Consider the following 23,007-nt stretch of genomic DNA (forward strand, 5'->3'; position numbering starts at 1 on the left):
AGTCCTTATACATTTTCATGCTTCCAGGATGAATTGATAATCGACTCCTGTGAGCTTGAGAAAGAATATCGTTCCTGAGCTCCGCAACATTAGGTACAACCACTCGATTAGATAGGCACAATAAACCATCTGTCTGAAAATGGAATCCAGATGTATTAACTCCATTGGCTAGACGTGCCAATCGCTGAGTCTTAACATCAGATATCTGAGAATCTCTGATCCGAGAATAAAATGCTGGCTCAGACAAAATAGTATACAATCGAATCCCATTTCTCCCTTTCTTGTGCTTGAGCGTAAAACACAATGAACAACACTCTTGAATCATATGAGATACTTCACTAGTCTGAAGTGCAGAAAATCTCACCTGCCGACTCAAGGCATCAGCAGTAAGATTAACAGAACCTGGATGATATTTGATTTCACAATCATAATCCTTCAGAAGATCCATCCAGCGTCTCTGTCGCATATTCAACTCCGTCTGAGTGAATAAATACTTCAAACTCTTATGATCCGTGAATATCTCAAATTTCTCGCCACAAAGATAATGCCTCCAAATCTTGAGCGCAAATACAATGGCGGAGAAATCGAGATCATGTACTGGATAATTACTCTCATCGTCTTCAACTGTCGAGAGGCATAGGCAATAACATGTCCATGTTGTGTCAAAACACATCCTAACCCCTGACCAGAGGCATCAGTATAGACAACATAACCTCCTGATCCAGAATGTAGAGCTATCACAGGTGCAGTAGTAAGACGTCCACGCAGCTCGTGAAATGACTCCTCACAATCCGAGGACCATATGAAGGCAACATCTTTCCGAGTAAGCTGAGTCAAAGGCCTGGCCAACTGTGAAAAATTCTCGATGAACCGACGGTAATATCCAGCTAGACCCAAGAAACTACGAATCTCAGCAACCGTCGTCGGTCGAGACCAGTTCAGCACTGCCTCTATCTTACTAAGATCAACAGATATTCCTTCACTAGAAATTACATGACCAAGAAACACTACCCGATCAAGCCAAAATTCACACTTGCTCAATTTCGCATACAGCTGCTTATCTCGTAACGTCTGTAAAACAATTCTTAGATGATGTGCATGCTCATCCTTGTCATGAGAATATACAATAATATCATCAATTAAGACGATGACAAATCTATCCAGATACTCTCGAAATATCTGATTCATCAGATTCATAAAGACTGTCGGTGCATTCGTTAAACCGAATGGCATCACCAGAAATTCATAATGCCCGTATCTGGTCTTAAAAGCAGTCGTAGATATATCTGAGTCTCGTACCCGCATCTGGTGGTAACCAGATCTCAGATCTATCTTCGAGTAAACAGAAGTACCATGTAATTGATCAAACAGATCATCAATTCGTGGCAAAGGATACTTATTCTTAATGGTGACACGATTCAACTGCCTGTAATCAATACACAATTGCATCAATCCATCCTTTTTCTTGACAAACAAAACAGGTGCTCCCCACGGAGAAACACTCGGACGAATATATCCCTTATCAAGCAGATCCTGTAACTGCTGTTTCAATTCCCTCATCTCTGAAGGTGCTAGACGATAAGGCACTCGGGATATAGGCGTAGTTCCTAGTACTAGATCAATACCAAATTCAACCTCTCGAACCGGAGAAAAATCAGGAATCTCATCAGGGAATACGTCAGGAAACTTGCTGACAACTGGTAACTGATCAATACTATAGCGACCCAACCCGGATCCACTACCTAATCAGAGTTAGGAGCATAATTAAACATGCATTAAAGAAATTACTACGGAAGACTTAAATAAAAGTAGACCGGCAGAATACAACCGGTTAAATAAATTCGATTATACAACCCAATCGAATAACTAAGCCTAAAGGGCAAAAACCTACAGCTAATCCTGCTGTCTTCACTGGTCACTGGCTACTCCAAGCTCCTGGTGCACAATCCTGCACCTACACCTGCCCCGTCGAATGAGGTGTCCAGATACACAGAAAAGACTGGACGTGAGCTCTAAGCTCAATACCTAAGCAATGATATATATAATATATGCAGCACATAAGTGTATTTAAAACCAGGGTTTAAACAATAACTCAGGGCGCCAAGAATATGCAGGGCAGTGCCAGATAGCTAGTCTGCGCTGCCGCTCCCATATTCTCGTATCGACTATAGCGTCTGCTCCACCGTCGTGGTCGCTCCTAGTGATAGCAAAACCAAGGGCTGAGTGTCCCCAGACACGAATCCTCAGGAAGAAACACATTAACTGATGGAAACTGTCTAGACTCACATTGTACTGGATGCAGTCTCCATAAAAACATGCTTGTGCTAAAGCCGTAAAAACATGGTAAAAACAAGTAGCACATACTCATGCAACACATACAATATATATCATGCTGGCCATCTCAGTCAGTACTTACGTACCTCACTAGAGGCAGTTCCTAGCGATCCCACCCTAGGTTCCAAGCCTATCATCAATTCTACAATGCAAAATACCCATGCATCATTCAATAAGCTCTAAAAGCCTTAACTAAGCTATTTTAAGGAGACCATAGCTATACCTGCGTCCATCGTCAGCCCACTGATGGCAACTATCCTGCCACTAGGGGCACACCCCTGCTGCAGCTCCATAGTCTCGAGCACTGCTCCGCTACACGAGCACTACTGTACTACTATGTCAGACACTGTCTGACTATACTAAAATATGTTTCCTACTTCAACTCTAAAATAAGAGTACCCAAAGCCCTAAATAGAGCCACGTGGGCGAAGGAGAGGAACTCGGTGCGCCTTGAAATGAAGCCCTCGCACCTATATTTATAGACATCGATCGGAAGCTCCGTTCCTGATCGGAAGCTCCGAACGTGCAGATCAGAAGCTCCGTTCGATACGTGTCAATTCGGTCCACATGCAACCATACACCTGTCACCGACAACCATCGGAAGCTCCGATTGCTGATCGGACGTTCCGATCTCCCTACTTCCGATGTGGTTCCGATCTCACCAAGATCGGATGCTCCGATCCTGGATCGGTGATTCCGATCCCACACGAGTCTTGGAACCCTCTAAGCCATTTTCGAGTGTCCTGGATCCATTTCTGGAGTTCATTAATCCTTTTGTAGTTTCCTTAATCACGTTTTACTTAATCCAACATGATTACTTGATTAATTACTCATTAATCATTAATTATGGATACGGGTCACTACATTCTCCCCCCCTTAAAAGATTTCGTCCTCAAAATCTAGGGCAGACCCTCGAGAACATATTATAGACACTTGCCCGAGTGTCTGGTCGAAATAGCTTTCGACACACTCAAACTCTTGTCGAATTCCCTATAAGCTCCATTAATGCTTAACCGCATTAATATTCTTCCACTGAAGATTACTGCGCTACTGGTCGACAGTCGAACTCCTCTGGTACTAGTGTATCACAGCACTTCCAGTCAGGAAACAATAATCCCAGCACTGTGCTGACACTACAAAACCCTAATTCCTATTCAAGAGAATCTTGTTGACACAAAGTTACAATCCAACATAACTGCCTATCATGATTCTATAGACTGATTATCTTTCCCATGCCATTCCAAAGCAAAACAAGCTTCCCAAGGCAATACCGGGAACTCAAACCATCCAGTCTAATACAAATCACAGTTCATGTTTCTTAGTAAAACTTATCAATATTTCCTGATGAAAACTATCATCACTTGCCCAGAATGACGTTAAGTTATATCCTAGCCATAGGTTAATCACCCCATGAATTTCTAATCGATGGACATCCTCCTGATAGTTATACATACTCGCAATCATTGCACGCTCATCAAGACTAAGGCAAGCTCCCACCAATATGCTCGACTGGGACATTCCACAGTGCACAGACATATGGAAATGCTTCCTGTTCCGTCGCGAAACTCGTTAGTTACATGCGCCTGGTATAACTTACTCGGAGTTCCTGATGATATCGTCATCTCATACCAACCTCCCGAGGTTGAACACACTGATCCTGAGACTAAATCCCAACGGATCTCGATAGTCAAATCGCTCTCTTGCTGAACGCATCAGTCTCAGCACTGAACGAACTAATTCGTCGATTCCCTAGTCGATCCTGGGAAACACTTACGCTCGAAGTAACTCGCCACACAAAATGCCTCTGTTCATTGTTCATTGCTAAAACTCAATATTTTTGACAAACAGTCTGCATAGATGTGACTTACTGACTTAAAAGAACAAATTCGATCCGTCACGATCTTGCGAAATCTTCGATCCCAAAAGCAAACCTCGTAGGTTACTAGTCGAAATTCTACTATCTCTGTCATTTCAGAGACACCGTTCATCACACGCTAGAAGACTAATGACACATCCTGCTAGATCTCGAGAATCAAATCCTAGCTAATGTCACAAAGATCAGACGACTAATGTCTCCTTGCTAATGTTAATTAGCATTTCCAACTACTCGTCGGATCCAAACATAACGGTACACATACAGATGTCCTCGCAGGAACACTTAACCGAAATGTCCGATAAACAATCTTCATTGTTGTTGTTCAATGGAAAACTCCCACATGCAACAACAACATGATCCCTTCCTGACCTATTGCTATCACCAAGCAATTGACTGGATCAATATCAGTTTCCTTTTTAACAAGAAAGCTCTACACTAGAAACTACAAATTTCTTTCTTCTTTCCACTGTCAAGTTAGCACCTTAACTTGATCATAAAAGTCCACTTGCAATCATTCCCGATTACAGCAATCCTAATTATTTATCTCTGGCAACCCTAGAGACTTCAAATCATCCGGTTTGCCGAATGCTCTGAGATTGTACCAAGTACCCATCTCCCAAGCTCAAAGCGATAAAATACTATCCCAAGTATTCCTTAATTGCTACATCCTGATCATCCCTGATTGGCTCAACCAATCGTACTCGTTGATCTTTATTAAGCTCGTACTTATCAGATCAGACCACTACTGATCATTCAACCTACATGGCTCGGTCAATAACCATGACTCAGTTGTCACGAAGAAATATTTCCAAACACTTAGGAAAATCGTACGACTGCATCAGATATCTCTGATCCATTCCTGACGATGTCAGATAGCACTACATTCGTAGTTTATTCGGCACAAGTCTTGCGCCATCCTAGCATCACTACCCGCTTCTTTGTTCATCCGGAGCGAACACCAAAGCGAATCAAACCCAAATAAGTTTCCACGATCTATCAACCTAGATCATTTTCATTCCATGGAAAATCCTATGCTCAACTTCTGAAAGCATCAGCGAGTACTTAACGTAAACATCAGACTCATTGTCCTTGCCTCGTTCATTCATAATGAACACCACGGCTCGTCAAGTTTAAGAATCTTTACTTAAAGAATTCCAAAGATTCTCATAATATCCCGACACGCTCTTGATTATATTCTTTGCTAAGATCGTAAAACAATTCAAGACTAAGGTAGCTTACCACGATATCCCACTTGGATAACAACCAAGGTTTCATGGGTGTAGGCCACGCTTCCTTCATATCTTGAATAATACTGTACAATCCTTAGTATTTGATATAATCCAATACTGATGAAGTCAATCATCACGGAGTAGTCCTCGTATTCGAGTCAAGGTCTCGAAATAATATCCCATCCCGTATCTTGGATGATTTCCTATCGCAAGGAATTTCAAACCATAACTCTGATGACAACCCCTAGCCATTGCTGGCAGAAATCCGTCCACCTACTAGATCCACACGTCTAGCAGTAATCCCAAAGGTAGGATCCCGCTGCTCATAGTACACACTCGTTCAAGGAAATCCCTCCAAGACTAGTTCCATAGCAGAAAACTCAACATATATCTCTTGCGTACCAGACGATATCGAACCATCGATACCAATCCTGATATCTAATCCAAGGTCATACCTCGTCGTGACTGTCGCCAAATCCCTAGACTGAGTAGCCTTCCCATCGCCATCTCCTAAAGCACAAAAGCTCCCAGGTAACACTGGCATAGGGTCGCGCCCCATCACGTCTAGTCATGGTCATAGTCCACGACTCTTGGTATATACTGGACCTGGCATCCTGATGACAACCCATCATCACAAGTCTCAACCTAACGAAGGTTAGATAGCCTACTATTCTAAGGAAAACATCCTAGAACAAATCCCAATGTTATAAACCGAACAACATTCCTAATGCCTCTAGATGAGTCCACTCACCGCTGGCACTATCTTAGTCCTCTGACTAACTAGGTCAATCCTAGGAAAACGTCTAGAATAACCACAAGTCAAACAATCACAGTCGGCCCACTCAAATCCCATGAGCTACTATAGTTGAACGCTAATCAACTAAACCAAGCCAAACTTTAACAAAATCATGCAATCATTCACGATTTACTGAATAAACAAAACATGTATCATTGCTTCAAATTATGTACAGATTCTTTATTACAATCCCATGTAATACAATACAGTATTCCAAAAATACAATAAAATGTACAACCAATAACTTGAAGGATACGATCGTCTCCTGAGGATCCATTACAACTGAAATACTGTTTACAACTACAACAGTACAGTATTTAAATCATCATACTAGTCTTCGTTCCTTGAGCATGAAGCTTCTAATAGACACGCGCATCGATACAAGCATACTCCCGTCCAAGTCTCTCTACATGTCCTCACGCAAAGAACTCCGAAGAAATGGCACGTGTTAGCTAACCCGCTATGCTCTGCGTCAGTGCATGTCCGTCAACTTCTTCTGCTCACGATCGTATCCATATCATGCTTTTGAACTTGGAGTTTCCCGTGTGCCTACCGAACGTATCGATATAAGCATACCGGCAAAACTATGTTCTGCATGAGTTAAATGACAATCTCTCCAACTACGAGTGGAGAATTTCCAGAGTAGTGTCATCATGGTACTGACTGTACAGATGCAAGCAGCGAGTAAGTGCCCACCAATCCTTTACCACTGCCTCTGGCATCCGGTACTCGATCCAAAGCTAGGATCCACTTGAGTAGAAATCTTGAAAACTCGGACACGATCCATCACTCCTGTCCGCACTTGCTGGAATCCCATAAGCCAAATTTTTAGAAATCCTGCCGATGATGATAACCTCTGGGCAACTTAATCGCCGCATCATCACCTCTTCCAAGGTCTCATCCATCCTATAAGGATAACCCAAAGTCTCATTACTATATCCCAAGTCTCTTGCATGTATATGCTCTGATACCAATAAATGTAGCGACCCAACCCGGATCCACTACCTAATCAGAGTTAGGAGCATAATTAAACATGAATTAAAGAAATTACTGCGGAAGACTTAAATAAAAGCAGACCGGCAGAATACAACCGGTTAAATAAATTCGATTATACAACCCAATCGAATAACTAAGCCTAAAGGGCAAAAACCTACAGCTAATCCTGCTGTCTTCACTGGTCACTGGCTACTCCAAGCTCCTGGTGCACAATCCTGCACCTACACCTGCCCCGTCGAATGGGGTGTCCAGATACACAAAAAAGACTGGACGTGAGCTCTAAGCTCAATACATAAGCAATGATATATATAATATATGCAGCACATAAGTGTATTTAAAACCAGGGTTTAAACAATAACTCAGGGTGCCAAGAATATGCAGGGCTGTGCCAGATAGCTAGTCTGCGGTGCCGCTCCCATATTCTCCTATCGACTATAGCGTCTGCTCCACCGTCGTGGTCGCTCATAGTGATAGAAAAACCAGGGGCTGAGTGTCCCCAGACACGAATCCTCAGGAAGAAATGCCTCAACTGATGGAAACTGTCTAGACTCACATCGTACTGGATGCAGTCTCTGTAAAAACATGCATGTGCTAAAGCCGTAAAAACATGGTAAAAACAAGTAGCACATACTCATGCAACACATACAATATATATCATGCTGGCCATCTCAGTCAGTACTTACGTACCTCACTACAGGCAGTTCCTAGCGATCCCACCCTAGGTTCCAAGCCTATCATCAATTCTACAATGCAAAATACCCATGCATCATTCAATAAGCTCTAAAAGCCTTAACTAAGCTATTACATACTCCTAAATAATTTAAGGAGACCATAGATATATCTGCGTCCGTCGTCAGCCCACTGATGGCGACTATCCCGCCACTAGGGGCACACCCCTGCTGCAGCTCCACAGTCTCGAGCACTAATCCGCTACATGAGCACTACTCTACTACTATGTCAGACACTGTCTGACTATACTAAAATATGTTTCCTACTTCAACTCTAAAATAAGAGTACCCAAAGCCCTAAATAGAGCCACGTGGGCGAAGGAGAGGAACTCGGTGCGCCTTGAAATGAAGTCCTCGCACCTATATTTATAGACATCGATCGGAAGCTCCGTTCCTGATCGGAAGCTCCGAACGTGCAGATCGGAAGCTCCGTTCTCCCGATCGGAAGCTCCGTTCGATACGTGTCAATTCGGTCCACATGAAACCACACACCTGTCACCGACAACCATCGGAAGCTCCGATTGCTGATCGGACGTTCCGATCTCCCTGCTTCCAATGTGGTTCCGATCTCACCAAGATCGGAGGCTCCGATCCTGGATCGGTGATTCCGATCCCACTCGAGTCTTGGAACCCTCTAAGCCATTTTTGAGTGTCATGGATCCATTTCTGGAGTCCATTAATCCTTTTGTAGTTTCCTTAATCATGTTTTACTTAATCCAACATGATTACTTGATTAATTACTCATTAATCGTTAATTACGGATATGGGTCACTACAAATACCCGTACTACTCGTGGACATATCAATTGTATAGATAAGGTAGCCCTCCCCACCTGACTCCAAGACATGACATGCCTTCAGAGCCGAAACAAGTGGCATCGGAGGTCGCACACCCTCACCATAAAAATACCAGCTATCACCCTCATCCGGATGAAACTGTACCAGACGCTGATAACAATCCACAGTAGCATGATACAAAGTCAGCATAAATATTCCCAAAATACAGTCAAAATCTGCCATCGCTAATATCATCAAATTAGCTATTAACACATTACCCTCAAACTCCAAAAGGCAACCCATCACTAGACACTTAGTTACTATCTCTTGCTCCAACGGAGTAGATACAACTAAATCCATATCTAATGATACATAAGGTAATCTATGTCTCTTAACAAAGCGACTAGAAATAAAGTAATGCGATTCTCCAGTATCAATTAATACAAGTGCAGGAATACCACATAACAGAAAGGTACCTGCCAACATGCGATCGCTTCCCTCTGTAGCCTGCTCCTGAGACAGAGCAAACACCTGCCCTTGAGTCTGTGGATGATAACCAGAAGAACTCTGTGGTGCTGGCTGCTGACGTGGAACAATAGAAGCCTGAGATCCAACCTTTGATCCCGATCCACTAGCAGAACCCATGCGCTGAGGACAATCTCTCCGCAGATGTCCCTGCTGACCGCAAATATAACAAGCACCAGTAGCTCTCCGACATGAAGCTGCAGGATGCTTTCCTCCACAATGACTACAAAACTCCTCCTTCTTCTTCTTTGCTTCCGAAACGGAACATACCTCGTAAACCACGAGATCCAGATGAAGTAGTAGGAGAAGAAGAAGACGTAGGTCCAGATTGCACAACAGATTGAGCTCGAGGCTCAAAAGATCCACTAGGCTGTGCTGGCATCATCAACTGTGCTCTACTGTTGCTGGTCTCCACAAGACGGCAACGGTTCACTAAAGTCTCAAAAGATACCGAGTCATCACAGACAACAACCTGAGAGTAGATATCTTGGTTCAAACCTTGTAGAAAGTTATCATACTTTGATGCATCACTCTCATTGATATGGGGACTGAAAGGTAGCAGATCAAGAAATCGTTGCTGATATTGATCATTAGTCATTGATCCTTGCCTCAAAGTAAGCAACTCCATAGTTCGTGCTTGGCGAACAGCCGGAGGAAAATACAATTTCTGGAACTCCCGATAGAAATCCCCCCAAGTCACCTGTCCTCTCTCAGTACGTTCCTGAGCAGCTTTGGCATCCCACCAAAAACGTGCTCGATCCTCTAGAACCAATTCTAGAACTTCCAATTTCTGATCCTCAGTACAACCAAAAGCACGAAAAGTACTCTCGAGTTTAGACATCCAATACCTCGCCTGTTCAGGATTCTCACCTCCCACCAAAGGTTTCGGTCCTACTTGCATGAACTTATTGATATAGTAGCGACGTCTACCCTCATGATGACGATGTTGATCATCATGATGGCGGTGATGATGATGATAATGACCACCTCCCTGGCCAACACTACCGTGACTCTCGTCAGCCATATCCTGAAAAGAATTGCACATTAAAATCCCAAATGCGCAAGAATTACTCAAGACTAGACTAAATCCCAAGTACTAATCCCAAAATCTAAGCATGCTCTGATACCAAAAATGTAGTGACCCTGCATGGTATCACCTACTAACTGGCAACTAATAGCATGCATTAAACTTAATAAAGCAAAATAACTTAACAGAGTAAAACGTGAGGAAACTTAAATTTATATATCAGCTTAGTAACATAATCCAGGCTTAAATCTGTAGTGATACAACCAAATCGAAATACTTAAAAGTAAACATTATACAGCTAAAACAAATCCTGCTGTATAAATTCCCCTGAAAAGATCCGGCTCCCTAGTCCTACCTCGAACTACCGGCTCCATCCATCCTGCGACCTGGCCCATGGAATAGGGTGTCCAAGATTACAACTAGGACGTGAGCGCTAACGCCCAGTACATAGACATGAGTACACGTAAATATATGATGCATGCAACATGATGACTGGTACAGGGTCATCTGAAAAGTCATGCTCAGAACCGGCGCCACATGAGTGCTGCCACCGCACGGATCAACCTTTGTGTGCAACCACACTCGTCTAGTACACCAGAGTAGACAGACATAAATGCCCCCGCCATCACGGTACTCTCAGTGACAGACTATCGAGTATAAAGCTGAGCGGCTCTATAATCGGTATATCAAAGTATAGGCTCAACGTGTATATGCACATGACATATGAGTATAGAAAGCGATAAATCATACATCATGACATATAATAATGCCAAATAAATGCAACATATAAACATGTATACTCGTTGGCAATCTCAGTCAATGTGTACGTATCTCTAGGCTAGTTCAAGTATAATAGGATCCTAGGTTCCAAGCCTATATTCAAAAGTTTACCGTATCACTACATAAATTCTATAAGCCTTAACTAAGATAATAAGTACTCCCAAAACTTAAATAGATTCCCGGACCATACCTTCGTCCGTAGTTAGCTCTTTGGAGTCGCTAGTCCCGGATGACTATAACCACACCTTGGTTATTCCAGAACCTCTATTATAACCGATAGGGCCCTCAAGTGTATATCTCACACTATATAACTAAAGAAAGAAACTCGGGAATTCGTATTTCAAAATGAAATCAAACGAGACCTATTTATAGCCAAAATTCCCGGCCAGGATCGGAACTTCCGATTTTGGGATCGGAGCTTCCGATCCAGCTCATTGCGTGCATGCAGGACACGCCAGGATCGGAACTTCTGATCCGACGATCGGAGCTTCCGATCTCACCCCCGATCAACACTTGTCAAAACACACGGCTGAGTCATCGGGCAAAGCTGGCAGCCGGAGATCGGAACTTCCGTTCCAGGATCGGAGCTTCCGATCTCGTGCTTCCGCTGAGCTTCCGAAGTGGCTAGGATCGGAGCTTCCGATCTGGGTTCGGAGCTTCCGATCCGGCCCAAAGTCAAAAGCCCAAATTTTCCTTCCGAAGTCCAATAACACTCCGAAATTGATTAATTACCAACCCTTAATCATGTTTAACATATTATTATCTTAAAATGAGTTCCGGGTTACTACAATAATGCCAAATAAATGCAACATATAAACATGTATACTCGCTGGCAATCTCAGTCAATGTGTACGTACCTCTAGGCTAGTTCAAGTATAATAGGATCCTAGGTTCCAAGCCTATATTCAAAAGTTCACCGTATCACTACATAAATTCTATAAGCCTTAACTAAGCTAATAAGTACTCCCAAAACTTAAAATAGATTCCCGGACCATACCTTCGTCCGTAGTTAGCCCTTTGGAGTCGCTAGTCTCGGATGACTATAACCACACCTTGGTTATTCCAAAACCTCTATTATAACCAATAGAGCCCTCAAGTGTATATCTCACACTATATAACTGAAGAAAGAAACTTGGGAATTCGTATTTCAAAATGAAAACGAACGAGACCTATTTATAGGCAAAATTCCCGGCCAGGATCGGAACTTCCGATTTTGGGATCGGAGCTTCCGATCCAGCTCATTGCGTGCATGCAGAACACGCCAGGATCGGAAATTCCGATCCGACGATCGGATCTTCCGATCTCACCCTCGATCAACACTTGTCAAAACTCGCGGCTAAGTCATTGGGCAAAGCTGGCAGCTGGAGCTCGGAACTTCCGTTCCAAGATCGGAGCTTCCGATCTCGGTGCTTCCGCTGAGCTTCCGAAGTGGCTAGGATCGTAGCTTCCGATCTGGGTTCGGAGCTTCCGATCCGGCCCAAAATCAAAAGCCCATATTCTCTTCTGAAGTCCAATAACACTCCGAAATTGATTAATTACCAACCCTTAATCATGTTTAACATATTATTATCTTAAAATGGAATCTGGGTTACTACATTCTCCCCACCTTTAGATATTTCGTCTGCGAAATAACATCTAAAGACAAATCAATATAACAATATGAAACATCAAACCATGTTTTATTACAACAACTGTAATTGCATCTTACATGGTAAATAAAAAGTACAAAGCAATCAACTCAGGATATTCAGCTTGCATACGACTTTCAGTTTCCCAAGTTGCTTCTTCAACGCCTCGGCGCTGCCACTGTACCATCACAAGTGGTATAGTCTTGTTCCGAAGAACTTTCTCCTTCCTGTCTAGGATACGGATTGGTCGTTCAACAAAAGACAGATCTGGCTCTAGCTGAATATCAGTAGACTGAATCACATGGGATTCATCAGCTATATACTGTCAAAGTAACGACACATGAAAAACATTATGTATACTGGAAAGATTTGGCGGTAAAGCCAAACTATATGCAACATCTTCGATCTTCTCTGGTATCTAGAAAGGCCCAATGAAACGAGGAGACAACTTGCCTTTCACGCCGAATCTCATCACCTTCCTGAAAGGTGATACTCGGAGAAACACATATTCACCAGACTCAAACTGAAGTGGCCTGCGACGAATATTAGCATAACTGGCTTGTCTATCTTGAGCAACTTTGATCCTATGCTTGATCAAATCTACCTTGTCTACAATCTGCTGCACCAATTCAGGACCCTCGACTTGTCGTTCCACGACTTCATCCCATAATAACGGAGTACGACACCATCAACCGTACAATGCCTCGAAAGGTGCCATATCAATACTACGATGATAACTGTTATTGTAGGCAAATTCAATCAAAGGTAACTGATCCTGCCAAGATAAGCCAAAATCCATGACAGAAGAACGTAGCATATCCTCCAGCGTACGAATCGTCCGTTCTGACTGCCCGTCAGTCTCCGGATGATACACAGTGCTCAAACTCAGAGTGGTACCCAACGCCCCCTGAAAACTACCCCAAAAACGTGAGGTAAATCGCGGGTCTCTATCACTGACTATGCTCACTGGAATCTCATGCAATCGCACTATATCCTGGATGTATAAACGTGTCATGCAATCATAAGAATACTCCCGGTTATAAGGAATAAAGTGTGCTGATTTCGTCAAACGGTCAACGACAACCCAGATACCATCACACTGACGTGACGTCCTAGGAAAGTGGGTAACAAAGTCCATAGTCACATGCTCCCACTTCCATTCGGAAATATCAATATTCTGTAGTAATCCACCTGGTCGTCGATGTTCAGCCTTGACCTGTTGAAAAACCAAACATCTCGAAACAAATTGATACACACTTCTCTTCATCCCTTTCCCCCAGAATCTAGTTCGCAAGTCCTTATACATTTTCACGCTTCCAGGATGAACTGATAATCGACTCCTGTGAGTTTGAGAAAGAATATCGTTCCTGAGCTCCGCATCATTAGGTACAACCACTCGATTAGATAGGCACAATAAACCATCTGCCTGAAAATGGAATCCAGATGTATTAACTCCATTGGCTAGACGTGCCAAACGCTGAGTCTTAACATCAGATATCTGAACATCTTTGATCCGAGAATACAATGCTGGCTCAGATAAAATAGTATACAATCGAATCCCATTCCTCCCTTTATTGTTCTTGAGCTTAAAACTCAATGAACAGCACTCTTGAATCATATGAGATACTTCACTAGTCTGAAGTGCAGAAAGTCTCACCTGCCGACTCAAGGCATCAGCAGTAAGATTAACAGAACTTGGATGATATTTGATTTCACAATCATAATCCTTCAAAAGATCCATCCAGCTTCTCTGTCGCATATTCAACTCTGCCTGAGTGAATAAATATTTCAGACTCTTGTGATCCGTAAATATCTCAAATTTTTCGCCATAAAGATAATGCCTCCAAATCTTGAGCGCAAATACAATGGCGGCTAACTCGAGATCATGCACTGGATAATTACTCTCATGCGTCTTCAACTGTCGAGAAGCATAGGCAATAACATGTCCATGCTGTGTCAAAACACATCCTAACCCCTGACCAGAGGCATCAGTATAGACAACATAACCTCCTGATCCAGAAGGTAGAGCTAGCACAGGTGCAGTAGTAAGACGTCTACGCAGCTCGTGAAATGACTCCTCACAATCCGAGGACCATATGAAGGTAACATCTTTCCGAGTAAGCTGAGTCAAAGGCCTGGCCAACTATGAAAAAATCTCGATGAACCGACGGTAATATCCCGCTAGACCCAAGAAACTATGAATCTCAGCAACCGTCGTCGGTCGAGACCAGTTCAGCACTGCCTCTATCTTACTAGGATCAATAGATATCCCTTCATTAGAAATCACATGACCGAGAAACACTACCAGATCAAGCCAGAATTCACACTTGCTCAATTTCGCATATAGCTGCTTATCTCGTAACGTCTGTAAAACAATCCTTAGATGTTGTGCATGCTCATCCTTGTCATGAGAATAGACAAGAATATAATCAATGAAGACGATGACAAATCAATCCAAATACTCTCGAAATATCTGATTCATCAGATTCATAAAGACTGCCGGTGCATTCGTCAAACCGAATGGCATCACCAGAAATTCATAATGCCCGTATCTGGTCCTGAAAGGAGTCGTAGATATATCTGAGTCTTGTACCTGCATCTGATGATATCCAGATCTCAGATCTATCTTAAAATAAACAGAAGTACCCTGTATTTGATCGAACAGATCATCAATCCGTGGTAAAGGATACTTATTCTTGATGGTGACACGATTCAACTGCCTGTAACCAATACACAATCGCATCGATCCATCCTTTTTCTTGACAAACAAAATAGGTGCTCCCCACGGAGAAACACTCGAACGAATATATCCCTTATCAAGCACATCCTGTAACTGCTATTTCAGTTCCCTCATCTCTGACGGTGCCTACCGATAAGGCGCTCGGGATATAGGCGTAGTTCCTGGTACTAAATAAATACCAAATTCAACCTCTCGCACCGGAGGAAAACCAGGAATCTCATCAGGGAATACGTCAGGAAACTCGCTGACAACCGGTAACTGATAAATACCCGTACTACTCGTGGACATATCAACTGCATAGATAAGGTAGCCCTCCCCACCTGACTCCAAGACATGACATGCCTTCAGAGCCGAAACAAGTGGCATCAGAGGTTGCGCACCCTCACCATAAAAATACCAGCTATCACCCTCATCCAGATGAAACTGTACCAGACGCTGATAACAATCCACAGTAGCGTGATACAAAGTCAGCATATCTATTCCCAAGATACAGTCAAAATCTGCCATCGCTAATATCATCAAATTAGCTACTATCACATTACCCTCAAACTCCAGAAGGCAAATCATCACTAGACGCTTAGTTACTATCTCTTGCTCCAACGGAGTAGATACAACTAAATCCATATCTAAAGATACATAAGGTAATCTATGTATCTTAACAAAGTGACTAGAAATAAAGGAATGCGATGCTCCAGTATCAATTAATACAAGTGCAGGAATACCACATAACAGAAAGGTACCTGCCAACATGCGATCGCTTCCCTCTGTAGCCTGCTCCTGAGATAGAGCAAACACCTATCCTTGAGTCTGTGGACGATAACCAGAAGAACTCTGTGGTGCTGACTGCTGCCGTGGAACAATAGAAGCCTGAGATCCAACCTGTGATCCTGATCCATTAGCAGAACCCATGCACTGAGGACAATCTCTCCGCAGATTTCCCTGCTGACCACAAATATAACAAGCAACAGTAGCTCTCGACATGAAGATGCAGGATGCTTCCCTCCACAGTGTCTAAAAAACTCCTCCTTCTTCTTCTTCTTCCCAAAATGGAACATACCTCGTGAACTACGAGATCCAGATAAAGTAGTAGGAGTAGAAGAAGATGTAGATTCAGATTGCACAACAGATTGAGCTCGAGGCTCAAAAGATCCACTAGGCTGTCCTAGCATCATCAGTTGTGCCCGCCTGTTGCTAGTCTCCACAAAATGGCAACGGTTCACCAAAGTCTCAAAACATACCGGGTCATCACAGAAGACAACCTGAGAGTAGATATCTTGGTTCAAACCTTGTAGAAGGATATCATACTTCGATGAAACACTCTCATTGATATGAGAACTGAAAGGTAGCAGATCAAGAAATCGTTGCTGATATTGATCAATAGTCATTGATCCTTGCCTCAAAGTAAGCAACTCCATAGATCTTGCTTGGCGAACAGCCGGAGGAAAATACAATTTCTGAAACTCCCGACAGAAATCCCCCCAAGTCACCTGTTTTTTCTCAGTACGTGCCTGAGCAGCTTTGGCATCCCACCAAAAACGTGCTCGATCCTCTAGAACGAATTCTAGAACTTTCAATTTCTGATCCTCAGTACAATCGAAAGCACGAAAAGTACTCTCAAGTTTAGACATCCAACTTCTTGCTTGTTCAGGATTCTCGCCTCCCACCAAAGGTTTCGGTCCTACTTGCATGAACTTATTAATAGAGTAGCGACGTCTACCCTCATGATGACGATGTTGATCATCATGATGGCGGTGATGACGATGATGATGACCACCTCCCTGTCCAACACTACCGTGACTCTCGTCAGCCATATCCTGAAAAGAATTGCACATTAAAATCCCAAATACGCAAGAATTACTCAAGACTAAACTAAATCCCAAGTACTAATCCCAAAATCTAAGCATGCTCTGATACCAAAATGTAGTGACCCTGCATGGAATCACCTACTAACTGGCAACTAATAGCATGCATTAAACTTAATACAGCAAAATACATAACAAAGTAAAAACGTGCGAAAACATAATCCATAATTTACATATCAGCTTAGTAAATAATCCAGGCATAATACGGTAGTGATACAACCAAATCGAAAACTTAAACAGTAAACATTATACAGCTATATCAAATCCTGCTGTATAATAAAATCCTCAAGGCTCCTGCTCCATAGTCCTGCCTTGAACCACCAGCTTCGTCCATCCTGCGACCTGCCCCATGGAATAGGGTGTCCAAGATAACAACTAGGACGTGAGCGCTAACGCCCAGTACATAAACTGAAAGAGTGGGTGCCCGGTGAGCCAACTTGTGGCTAAGGGCTTTGATGACTCTTTGTATAAACAATCTTTTGTTTAATATAATTTACACTTTTATTAATGGCAATGACTTTATCTTTCTTCATATTGTTATATTGTGATATACTATTGTTGTTTTGATAAAGACCTTGAATATACTATAGTGTATGTAAGATGTGGTAGAACATGGAGATGTCTATCATGAAACACATCTTATAGTCACTGTATATTCTAAACTGTTCCTAGTCGATTGAGCCGTCCGATAATAAGGATAAGGATCGCTCGAGTTTGAGACTAGCATTTGCGATGCGGAGTACCACGTTTCATTGGTAAGGAACATAGAGATGTTCGAAGCATGCAAATGGATATTCATATGATGAATGATCGGACTACCCTATCCGGACTTTCCAAGTGGTTATCACTTATCGAGTGGATAAAGTCCGCGGTTTTGGTTGTACACCATTAGTCCTTACTACTTTAAACATCATTGAGACTCTATATGCTAGTACTGTGCTTTGACTCGTTTACCGACTCTATTGGGGTCATCAGGTGTCGGGATTGGGTACAGTTACAACACATATAGGAGTCGATGCTTTGTTGTCAAGGATTCACCACATACTTGCGAGTGTGGATATCCTATGCGATCTGAGGAAATATTAGTGTGACGAATCTCTGGCCAGAGTACATGATGTGATTTAAGAAATGGTTTCTTAGTAGCACATGCGATGTCACTATTTGATCTTCAAGATGCATTGCATAGTTATCGAATCTCGAGCGACTCTCGATATACCAATGGTTGTTGATTCGATCGGGATATTTGGATGAAGGGACCGTACTGTACGCTAACCAAAATCTACTGGTTCTTGTAGGCACTATCAGTGATACCTAGGGAATCATGGGGCGATGTTGCTAGGCGCTCATACCATGATTCGATGGGCAAGTCGGAAATTGTTGTTCCGAGTCACAAGGAGTTGTGAGCCCACGGCTAGCTGTATCCCTGAACCATTGAGGGTCACACAGTGTAATGGATTTTTAATCCCCGTTGAGATAGTTAAATTTAAAGAGTTAAATTTAATGAAAAAAGAAGTTGGACTTCTTAATTATGAGTAGAGGAGTAAGATTTCCTAAAATGACATAGGGATGGACATTTTTGGAAACCAATGAATTCGGATTCAGAAAAATTTATCTTGACTTGAAAAGGTGCAGAAATGGTTTCTGTGCACATTGGTGAAATCGGTTTATCAATCGGAGTCACGATGAATTTTATATTAATTTCTGAACATGCGGGCTTTGCTTGTCGGGCTTGAACTTATGACTAATGGGCCCTAAGCTGTTAGTGGCCTACATTATAAATAAGTTATTGCAGTACAGAAATTATACACAACAGGTCACAAAATAATTTTCGAAAACCCTAATTTTAATTATTGTGGCCGCCGCCCCCTCTCCCTCTGCTTGAGAAAAATCTAACCTGTGATTTTGAATTACAGTCTGGTGTAACGGATCAAATTCGTTAATCTCTTCGTAGAAACTTCTGATAGATTTTCTAGTGCAATCCATCAGAGGGATTAAATATCCATTCGTGGACCCTATTGAAGAACAGTTCGTCCATCAGTTCCAGGGATATACAACAAGAGCAGAGAAATCTGTTGGTGTCCAAAATCTCGATTCGAGATTAAAGGTAAAAATTTTATAATCGTTATTTAATTTTTACACACAATTTAATCGTAAGGTTGATACCTATTATGGAATCGTTCCATACAAAAAACTTTTAAACTTCCGCTGCACCGGGTATCAATCATAAATTGATCTGATCGCCGTGTTCTCCAACAGTGGTATCAGAGCCGAGTTGCTCAGATCAAGCGATTAAATTAATCGATTGTACAAAAATTTTTAGGCCTCGTTTTTTGAAACAAAATAAATATTTTAAAATAAAAATATTTTTTTTCGCTGCCCTGCGCAGTGCTGGGCGCTGCACAGGGCGGCGCACGGCGCTGCCCATGGGCAGCGATCGTCGCTGCCCGGCCCGGGAATGTCCCGAGCGGCCCGCGGGAAAAAAAAATAAAATAATTTATTTTTAATTTTTAAATTAAATTTTAATATGTTAAAATTCTATTTTTGGTCCGATCGAAAATTGTTTTGATTGGTCCACGAGGCGTCGGATCGAATTGTTCGATTCCGAAAATTTTAAAATTGATTTTTGGATAAATTTGAATTTTTGGAAAATTTTAATATTTTATCCTTTAATTGAATTTTGAAATTAATTATTTTTGGTACAATTGATGATAAGATATGATCTTATTGATATATTGAGTAAAATATGATTTTATGTATAAAATTGGATTTTATAGATAAAATATGATTTTATTTGATAAAAAGATAAAATATGATTTTGTATGTAAAATAAGATTTTATGTATGAAATATGATTTTATCCTTTTAAATTTAAATTGCCATTGCATGTTATCCAATAAATTAATTTTGAATTAAATGTTATTGGATAAGGATGATCGATTGCCATGACCAATTTTGTAGGTGTATGTTAGGAATTTACATTTATTTTTATTGTTGTTGGTTTTATTAATGGGCCTGGTTTATGGCCCAATATGAATGTCATATGTAATAAAAGTGGGCTTGGTTTATGGCCCGTTCCCACCCCTTAAAAATGTATCCCCTACTTGTCATTGTTATTTTTTGTAAATACATTAGATTTAGTGGGAGATCAAGATTTGAAGATGGAGGTGGGCCCAGCAGACAATAAAGACAGAAGAAATGTAAATTGGAAGCAAATGTAATAGGATTACATTGAATACTGCATATTACCTAGGATTGGACTAAGACTCGTGATTGGCAACCACGGGTCGATTAGAAATGGAATCGATCATCCTATATAATATGTGATATTATAGTTGTATGCATGTTTTAGACATAATTGTGTGAATCCGGCAAGCATACAAAAATTTTAAAAATGATGAGACAAATTTTTATAATTAAAAATCCCTCATTTTAAATATGATTTAAAATTGATATCAAGATAAATAAAGAAAATTTAAATTTGTTTAAATGTTCCTACCTTCCATCAACGATTAATGTATGAGATGCTACCCGCGGATACGGTCCGGCTCATATTATTGGGGGGGCCCGTTCGTCGGAAAGCTGTACATTGGATCGACACATGTTGTAAGTTGGGTGGAACTCCCATGGGATCGGCTCATATTATTGGGGGATCCACATGTCGACCGTCCATCACAACTTAATATTGATGGGTCATCTTGACATGTCACAATAAACGGCGTCATATTATTGGGCCCTTATTGGACATGAGGTAAAAACATGGAGGTTGCTTTGGAAGCAATTGGGCTCTACCTTTTGAAAATTATGGTTGGCTGATATTATTCGGGACCATAAGTTTGTCAATTGGACTCCATGTTCTCACTAAGGAAAACAGTTTCCCGTTTTCACTAGAGGGTAGTGAAATCGTTAAAATAGTGGGAGTGAGATTCATAAAATAAATTTTGCCTATTTTATGTCTTAGTAAATTGCTTAAACAATCACTGATATTTGTCTGTTTCTTTTCAGTATTTCATAAGATGAATTAGCGTAATCCACTTTTCTCGATCCTCGAACAAAATAAGTTGACTGGCGCAAACTATACGGAATGGTTCCGTAAGTTGAAGATTGTCTTGACTTCGGAGAAGATGCTCTACGTGTTAGAAAAATCTCCTCCGAAGGAAGCACCAGCTGACGTAAGTCCGGAGGAGTTAGCCAAGCTTGATACATGGTGGGACCATGATATCAAGACCAAATACTATATGCAAGCCTCGATGTCTGATGAACTCCAGAGGCGATTTGAGGACACCGTGAATGCTGCTGACATTCACGTTCAACTCAAGGAACTTTTTGGGGCTCAATCGAGAGCTGAAAGGTTCGCTACTGTAAAGGAGCTAATGACGTGTCGCATGCGTGAAGGGACTTCGGTCCGTGATCATGGGGTACGAGTGATTTGGCTCATACAGAAGTTGGTAACCCTTGATTTGGTGTTGGAGCATGAACTCAACGTGGACTTACTACTTCTGTCTCTTCCTTCTTCGTTTGACGAATTTGTGGTAAATTTCAATATGAACAAGATAGAGGCCTCCCTTGAAGAGATGGTCAATATGCTTGTGACATATGAATCCACATTAAAGAAGGATAAACCGGCTTTCTTGGTGGGCTCCTCTTCTTCTGCTAAGAAGGGGACAAGTACAAAGGGCAAGAAACGTTCTGCCCCACCCAAGAAAATCGAACCCGAGAAGAAGTACAAGACAAAGGCTTCAAACATGGAAAAATCCAAGGATGTTTGCCATTACTGCAAGAAGCCCGGTCATTGGAAGCGTAACTGCAAGGAATATCTAGAGCAGTTGCGAACTGCAAAGGGTATGTTCTATATTGAAATAAATGTTTCACTTAATACTACTTCTTGGGTATTGGATACTGGATGTGGATCTCACATTTGCAATGATTTGCAGGTGATGACAAGAAGTCGCAGGCTTAGGATGGGTGAGACCCAGCTGAGGCTCGGAAATGGTTCCAGAGTTGAAGCAAAAGCCGTGGGAGATGTTTATTTAATTTTGCAGAACGGTTTTAAGTTACTTTTAAGAGATGTTTTATTTGTTCCGGATTTGATTAAAAACATTATTTCTGTTTCTATGCTTGATAGAGATGGTTATTCTTGCAATTTTGTGAATGGGATTTGCAATATTTACAAGAATGAATGTTTGATTGGAAATGGACAACTTGAAAACGATCTATACAACTTAAAACTAAAAGACGTTCCAATAAATTATGTTGATAAACCAGCAACAACAAACAAAAGGAAAATCGATAGCCAAAACCCGGCAAACCTTTGGCACGCTAGGCTAGGTCATATTTCCTCAAGGAGGATGAACAAGCTAGTGGGAGAGGGCATGTTTGATATGTCTGATATTAACTCTCTACCTACTTGTGAATCCTGCCTAAAAGGAAAAATAACTAAATCTCCTTTTAAGGGGTAACCTGAGCGTAGTCAAAATCTGTTGGATTTGATCCATACAGATGTTTGTGGTCCATTTAGAGTTGGGACTCAATATGGCCACACCTACTTCATTACCTTTACTGATGATTATTCAAGGTATGGGTATTTATATTTAATGAAATATAAGTCTGAAGCATTTGAAAAGTTCAAAGAATTCAAGGCTGAAGTAGAAAACAAGCTAGGTAAAAGTATTAAAGCACTCCGATCGGATCGAGGTGGAGAATACTTGAGTACC

The sequence above is a fragment of the Henckelia pumila genome, unplaced genomic scaffold (assembly GCF_033568475.1).
Source record: "Henckelia pumila isolate YLH828 unplaced genomic scaffold, ASM3356847v2 CTG_41:::fragment_1, whole genome shotgun sequence".
NCBI classification, from domain to species: domain Eukaryota; kingdom Viridiplantae; phylum Streptophyta; class Magnoliopsida; order Lamiales; family Gesneriaceae; genus Henckelia; species Henckelia pumila.